At 39.9% G+C, this 8,219-nt stretch overlaps 1 protein-coding gene across 1 annotated transcript in view; it reads right to left on the minus strand.

Annotated features, from left to right (window-relative positions):
* Window positions 1–8,104, minus strand: part of LOC106578942 (neurexin-1a) — a 179,636-nt gene extending 171,532 nt beyond the window's left edge. Inside the window, exon 1 of the mRNA XM_082965773.1 lies at window positions 7,894–8,104. The gene's annotated coding sequence lies outside the window, so the exon portion shown is untranslated. The remainder of the gene's footprint in view (window positions 1–7,893) is intronic.
* Window positions 8,105–8,219: the final 115 nt, after the last annotated feature.

Raw genomic sequence — 8,219 nt, forward strand, 5'->3', positions numbered from 1 at the left:
CATGAGCTGTCCTAACCCTTTATAGAGTTACCAGCAGGTATCTGGATAATATCCTCATGAGCTGTCCTAACCATTTAAAGAGTTACCAGCAGGTATCTTGATAATATCCTCATGAGCTGTCCTAACCCTTTATAGAGTTACCAGCAGGTATCTGGATAATATCCTCATGAGCTGTCCTAACCCTTTATAGAGTTACCAGCAGGTATCTGGATAATATCCTCATGAGCTGTCCTAACCCTTTATAGAGTTACCAGCAGGTATCTGGATAATATCCTCATGAGCTGTCCTAACCCTTTATAGAGTTACCAGCAGGTATCTGGATAATATCCTCATGAGCTGTCCTAACCCTTTATAGAGTTACCAGCAGGTATCTGGATAATATCCTCATGAGCTGTCCTAACCCTTTATAGAGTTACCAGCAGGTATCTGGATAATATCCTCATGAGCTGTCCTAACCCTTTATAGAGTTACCAGCAGGTATCTGGATAATATCCTCATGAGCTGTCCTAACCCTTTATAGAGTTACCAGCAGGTATCTGGATAATATCCTCATGAGCTGTCCTAACCCTTTATAGAGTTACCAGCAGGTATCTGGATAATATCCTCATGAGCTGTCCTAACCCTTTATAGAGTTACCAGCAGGTATCTGGATAATATCCTCATGAGCTGTCCTAACCCTTTAAAGAGTTACCAGCAGGTATCTGGATAATATCCTCATGAGCTGTCCTAACCCTTTATAGAGTTACCAGCAGGTATCTGGATAATATCCTCATGAGCTGTCCTAACCCTTTAAAGAGTTACCAGCAGGTATCTGGATAATATCCTCATGAGCTGTCCTAACCCTTTATAGAGTTACCAGCAGGTATCTGGATAATATCCTCATGAGCTGTCCTAACCATTTAAAGAGTTACCAGCAGGTATCTGGATAATATCCTCATGAGCTGTCCTAACCATTTAAAGAGTTACCAGCAGGTATCTGGATAATATCCTCATGAGCTGTCCTAACCCTTTATAGAGTTACCAGCAGGTATCTGGATAATATCCTCATGAGCTGTCCTAACCCTTTATAGAGTTACCAGCAGGTATCTGGATAATATCCTCATGAGCTGTCCTAACCCTTTATAGAGTTACCAGCAGGTATCTGGATAATATCCTCATGAGCTGTCCTAACCCTTTATAGAGTTACCAGCAGGTATCTGGATAATATCCTCATGAGCTGTCCTAACCCTTTATAGAGTTACCAGCAGGTATCTGGATAATATCCTCATGAGCTGTCCTAACCCTTTATAGAGTTACCAGCAGGTATCTGGATAATATCCTCATGAGCTGTCCTAACCCTTTATAGAGTTACCAGCAGGTATCTGGATAATATCCTCATGAGCTGTCCTAACCCTTTATAGAGTTACCAGCAGGTATCTGGATAATATCCTCATGAGCTGTCCTAACCCTTTATAGAGTTACCAGCAGGTATCTGGATAATATCCTCATGAGCTGTCCTAACCCTTTATAGAGTTACCAGCAGGTATCTGGATAATATCCTCATGAGCTGTCCTAACCCTTTATAGAGTTACCAGCAGGTATCTGGATAATATCCTCATGAGCTGTCCTAACCCTTTATAGAGTTACCAGCAGGTATCTGGATAATATCCTCATGAGCTGTCCTAACCCTTTATAGAGTTACCAGCAGGTATCTGGATAATATCCTCATGAGCTGTCCTAACCCTTTATAGAGTTACCAGCAGGTATCTGGATAATATCCTCATGAGCTGTCCTAACCCTTTATAGAGTTACCAGCAGGTATCTGGATAATATCCTCATGAGCTGTCCTAACCCTTTATAGAGTTACCAGCAGGTATCTGGATAATATCCTCATGAGCTGTCCTAACCCTTTATAGAGTTACCAGCAGGTATCTGGATAATATCCTCATGAGCTGTCCTAACCCTTTATAGAGTTACCAGCAGGTATCTGGATAATATCCTCATGAGCTGTCCTAACCCTTTAAAGAGTTACCAGCAGGTATCTGGATAATATCCTCATGAGCTGTCCTAACCCTTTATAGAGTTACCAGCAGGTATCTGGATAATATCCTCATGAGCTGTCCTAACCATTTAAAGAGTTACCAGCAGGTATCTTGATAATATCCTCATGAGCTGTCCTAACCATTTAAAGAGTTACCAGCAGGTATCTGGATAATATCCTCATGAGCTGTCCTAACCCTTTATAGAGTTACCAGCAGGTATCTGGATAATATCCTCATGAGCTGTCCTAACCATTTATAGAGTTACCAGCAGGTATCTGGATAATATCCTCATGAGCTGTCCTAACCCTTTATAGAGTTACCAGCAGGTATCTGGATAATATCCTCATGAGCTGTCCTAACCCTTTATAGAGTTACCAGCAGGTATCTGGCTAATATCCTCATGAGCTGTCCTAACCCTTTATAGAGTTACCAGCAGGTATCTGGATAATATCCTCATGAGCTGTCCTAACCCTTTATAGAGTTACCAGCAGGTATCTGGATAATATCCTCATGAGCTGTCCTAACCCTTTATAGAGTTACCAGCAGGTATCTGGATAATATCCTCATGAGCTGTCCTAACCCTTTAAAGAGTTACCAGCAGGTATCTGGATAATATCCTCATGAGCTGTCCTAACCCTTTAAAGAGTTACCGGCAGGTATCTGGATAATATCCTCATGAGCTGTCCTAACCCTTTATAGAGTTACCGGCAGGTATCTGGATAATATCCTCATGAGCTGTCCTAACCCTTTATAGAGTTACCGGCAGGTATCTGGATAATATCCTCATGAGCTGTCCTAACCCTTTATAGAGTTACCAGCAGGTATCTGGATAATATCCTCATGAGCTGTCCTAACCCTTTATAGAGTTACCAGCAGGTATCTGGATAATATCCTCATGAGCTGTCCTAACCCTTTATAGAGTTACCAGCAGGTATCTGGATAATATCCTCATGAGCTGTCCTAACCCTTTATAGAGTTACCAGCAGGTATCTGGATAATATCCTCATGAGCTGTCCTAACCCTTTATAGAGTTACCAGCAGGTATCTGGATAATATCCTCATGAGCTGTCCTAACCCTTTATAGAGTTACCAGCAGGTATCTGGATAATATCCTCATGAGCTGTCCTAACCCTTTATAGAGTTACCAGCAGGTATCTGGATAATATCCTCATGAGCTGTCCTAACCCTTTATAGAGTTACCAGCAGGTATCTGGATAATATCCTCATGAGCTGTCCTAACCCTTTATAGAGTTACCAGCAGGTATCTGGATAATATCCTCATGAGCTGTCCTAACCATTTAAAGAGTTACCAGCAGGTATCTGGATAATATCCTCATGAGCTGTCCTAACCCTTTATAGAGTTACCAGCAGGTATCTGGATAATATCCTCATGAGCTGTCCTAACCCTTTATAGAGTTACCAGCAGGTATCTGGATAATATCCTCATGAGCTGTCCTAACCCTTTATAGAGTTACCAGCAGGTATCTGGATAATATCCTCATGAGCTGTCCTAACCCTTTATAGAGTTACCAGCAGGTATCTGGATAATATCCTCATGAGCTGTCCTAACCCTTTAAAGAGTTACCAGCAGGTACCTTGATAACAGAAAAATGCAGTGATTCAATGGTTCCTGAGCCACATGCAATTGCTTTGGAGTTGTTGAAATAATGTTCTGATATTTCTATATCATTAATCCATAAATAAATCACAGTATCTCTTGTGACCTTGACAATGATACCACGAGGCCTTTTTCACATGATATTCCTAAATACTTATAACAAATAGGCTAATTACATGTTTTTCTTTCGATTATTTAATTACCTATGTTATTTCAAGTTATCCCTTTGGAGAGCAATATCACATTGTTAAAAAAATAGGCCTAAATTGGGATTGCCTATAAATTGGGCAAATTTAGACATCTTGGGCTTTTGTTAACTTTGATTGTGTTTGATGAAAAAGATAGACCTTTCAAACACTGTATGCAACGTCGTTTGAAACATTATCGGCAAGTGACTTGATGCCGACTGTGTGTTGATAACGGTAATTTTGTCAAAATTCTGCTTTTAACAACCATCAGAACTGGTTAAAAAAAAAGTTATGCGCGCCAACATATTATGAGATAATTAAGAAAAGTGAACCTGTCAGGCAACATTATATCAATCGTCTTACCATTGCAACATTTGATGTAGAGTCACATTGACCGTGGTTGCCTGCTGTAGTGTTCATAGCTGGCTATGCCTCATTGCGAATGGTTATTTCCCATCATTTGCAACAATGTCCATGAGCAGCTTAACGGTCTTTCCTTTGCGGTACCTCAAACTGTCGTGATTACCAGCTGAGAAACTTTCATTAATTGATTTTACTCCTGGCTCAGAGTTTGTCTGAGTAGTGTCTTAATTAACATAATTCTAAAACCTATGAGCTGGGAGTTTTTTGTTGTTGTCTTTTACCAGTTTTTCTCAGGATTCCTAGGACTTTTTCTGAGATGCTACGTGGATATGGGCCCAGGTCTCCTCTGCCATCTGGTGGACCAGACATCCCATTGCTCTTTACATGTTATATTCATGTTTTGGGGGAATCTATAGTGAACAAAAATATCAAACGCAACATGTAAAGTGTTGGTCCCATGTTTCATGAGATGAAATAAAAGTTGCCAGAAATGTTCCATACGCACAAAAAGTTTATTTCTCTTAAATTCTGTAACTCAGTAAAATCTTTGAATTGTTGCATGTTGCGTTTATATTTTTGTTCAGTACATTTGGTGTTGTTCCCGGATGGGATTGTTTAGACTACTTGATTTAAATCCTTACATAATCTAAATGTTGTGATTATATTAAATTCATATTACATGGTGCTCCCAAGTGGCACAGCCGTATAAGGCACTGCATCTCAGTCACTACAGACCCTGGTTCGATTCCAGGCTGTATCACAACTGGCCATGATTGGGAGTCCCATAGGGCGGCGCACAATTGGCCCAGATTCGTCCAGGTTAGGGTTTGGCCGGAGTAGGCCGTTATTGTAAATAAGAACAAATTCTTTACTGACTTGCCTAGTTAAATAAAGGTAAAATAATTTTAAAATAATAATAACAAAATGCATTATGGGTGGTCCTTTAAACAGTATACAGTGCATTCGGAAAGTATTTCGACCCCTTGACTTTTTACACATTTTGTTACGTTACAGCCTGATTCTAAAATTAATTAAATAGTTTTTTTCCCCTCATCAGTCTACACACAATACCCCATAATGACAAAGAAAAAACAGGTTTTTAGAAATGTTTGTAAATATATATATTTTTTTAAACTGAAATATCACAACTTTTGACTGGTACGGTATATAATAGTTTTTTCCCCTCATCAATCTTCACACAATACCCCATAAGGACATCACAATACCCCATAAGGACATCACAATACCCCATAAGGACATCACAATACCCCATAAGGACATCACAATACCCCATAAGGACATCACAATACCCCATAAGGACATCACAATACCCCATAAGGACATCACAATACCCCATAAGGACATCACAATACCCCATAAGGACATCACAATACCCCATAAGGACATCACAATACCCCATAAGGACATCACAATACCCCAACATTACAAAGAAAAAAAAAAAGGACAAAGAAATGAAAATATGAAATTTACATAAGTATTCAGACCATTTACTCAGTACTTTGTTGAAGCACCTTTGGCAACAATTACAGCCTCGAGTCTTCTTGAGTATGACACTACAAGCTTGGCACACCTGTATTTGGGGAGTTTCTCCTTATTCTTCTCAGGAGATCCTCTCAAGCTCTGTCAGGTTGGATGGGGAGCGTTGCTGCACAGCTATTTTCAGGTCTCTCTAGAGATGTTCGATTGGGTTCAAGTTCGGGCTCTGGCTGGGCCACTCAAGGACATTCAGAGACTTATCCTGAAGCCACTCCTGTGTTGTCTTGACTGTGTGATTAGGGTCATTGTTCTGTTGGAAAGTGAACCTTCGCCCCAGTCTGAGGTCCTGAGTGCTCTGGAGCAGGTTTTCATTAAGAATCTATCTGTACTTTGCCCCGTTCATCTTTCACTCGATCCTGACTAGTCTCCTAGTCTCTGAAAAACATCCCCACAGCATGATGCTGCTACCACCATGCTTTACCGTAGGGATGGTGCCAGGTTTCCTCCAGATGTGACACTTGGCATTCAGGCCAAAGAGTTCAATCTTGGTTTCATCAGACCAGAGACTTGTGTTTCTCATGGTCTGAGAGTCTTTAGGTGCCCTTTGGCAAACTCCAAGTGGGCTGTCATGTGCTTTTTATTGAGGAGTGGCTTCCGTCTGGCCACTGTACCATAAAGGCCTGATTGGTGGAGTGCTGCAGAGATGGTTGTCCTTCTGGAAGGTTCTCCCATCACCACAGACGAACTCTAGAGCTCTGTCAGAGTGACCATCGGGTTCTTGGTCACCTCCCTGAACAAGGCCCTTCTCCCCCAATTGCTGTTTGGCCGGGCAGCCAGCTCTAGGAAGAGTCTTGGTGGTTCCAAAATACTTCAATTTAATAATGATGGAGGCCACTGTGTTCTTGGGGACCTTCAAATGCTGCAGAAGTTACCCTTCCCCAGATCTGTGCCTCGACATAATCCTGTCTCATAGCTCTATGGACAATTCTTTTGACCTCATGGCTTTGTTTTTGCTCTGACATGCACTGTCAACTGTCGGACCTTATATAGACAGGTGTGTGCCTTTCCAAATTATGTCCAATCAATTGAATTTACCACAGGTGGACTCCAATTAAGTTGTAGAAACATCTCAAGGATGATTCATGGAAACAGGATGCACCCGAGCTCAATTTCGAGTCTCATAGCAAAGGATCTGAATACTTATGTAAATAAGGTATTTCTGTTTTTTTTATCATTATGGGGTATTGTGTGGAGATTGCTGAGTTAAATAATGATAATAATACATTTTAGAATACGGCTGTAACGTAACAAAATGTGGAAAAAGTCAAGGGGTCTAAATACTTTACGAAATCACTGTAATTGTGCCCAAAGGTATGATAATTGAGTGGACATCTTCAAATGTAATTAACTTGCTCATACACCCAACCATGTTTACAAGATAAGGCACAATTATGATTACGTGATTTTAAAGCAGATAAGGCCCAATTCCCACTACAGTGTGATTTGTTATTGAGTCTTATTTACATGATGAGACATCAGAGCACTGGAAAGAAAACAAGTGATGATGTTTGAGGACTCCATATAAGTGTTTCAAAATGACATAATCATAAGATGAAAGAAATTGCTTTGTGCACAGTGATGGGCTAATATAGCCCAGTATTACTCCTTAGTCCAAGGACCTTACATGTTATGTTTAAAGGGCAAATTGGCTCTGAAGACAAAACTGCCAAATACTCCATCTAAACGTGAATCGATTCTCAATTACGGTTCTAGAAACATAGATCCCTCTACTTTTATATCACATCAAAATAATTTCACAAATGGAAAATACACACTTACTGTACACTGATCTAACCAATTTTAACAAAGTTGCAGCCTACAGTATTTTTTCAGTGACAACACGTTTGTCGCCTCTGTCTTCCGTTTACACACAGGTGTAATTATCACAGGTAGTCCACTCTGTCACCAAAAATATTGTGTTTTCAGCTGTAAAAGATGCAAAAGTAAAAGACGCAAAAACGAAATTTAAGAACGGGAAGCATAGAAATAACGTACATAAAACAGATCTACAGCTTCCTAGGCTTGCTTTCAATGAGAATGACAGATCTATAAAACATTTTTATGTAAATTTGGTCAGTCGTACAAAAAGTACGATTTTGCAGCTTTAAATTAAATCGATTCATGGTTTTACCTTTCGCTTACTTACCAATAATGCAGGCATCTTCGGTAGGCATATTATTCTCGATTAAACGGTTGATAATCTTGTGTTGCAATACTGTCAAAATTACTCACGCCTAGAAAGTGGTTTCCAATAGATAGCACAGCCACAAAGTATAAATTGGCGATATTATAAAAATGTATGAAAACAATAATGTACTTTTTGGTCTTAATTTAAGGTTAGGTTTATTCATAAGGTTATCCGTACGGTTACGTTTAAGATTATGTTTAAAATCGGATTTTAAGAAGATCAATTGTAGAAGTGGGCGGGGTTTATGACTTTATATCTGTGTTAACTAGTGACGACCCTAGAAA

This window comes from Salmo salar, chromosome 19 (assembly GCF_965601325.2).
Source record: "Salmo salar chromosome 19, fSalSal1, whole genome shotgun sequence".
In the NCBI taxonomy this organism is placed as follows: domain Eukaryota; kingdom Metazoa; phylum Chordata; class Actinopteri; order Salmoniformes; family Salmonidae; genus Salmo; species Salmo salar.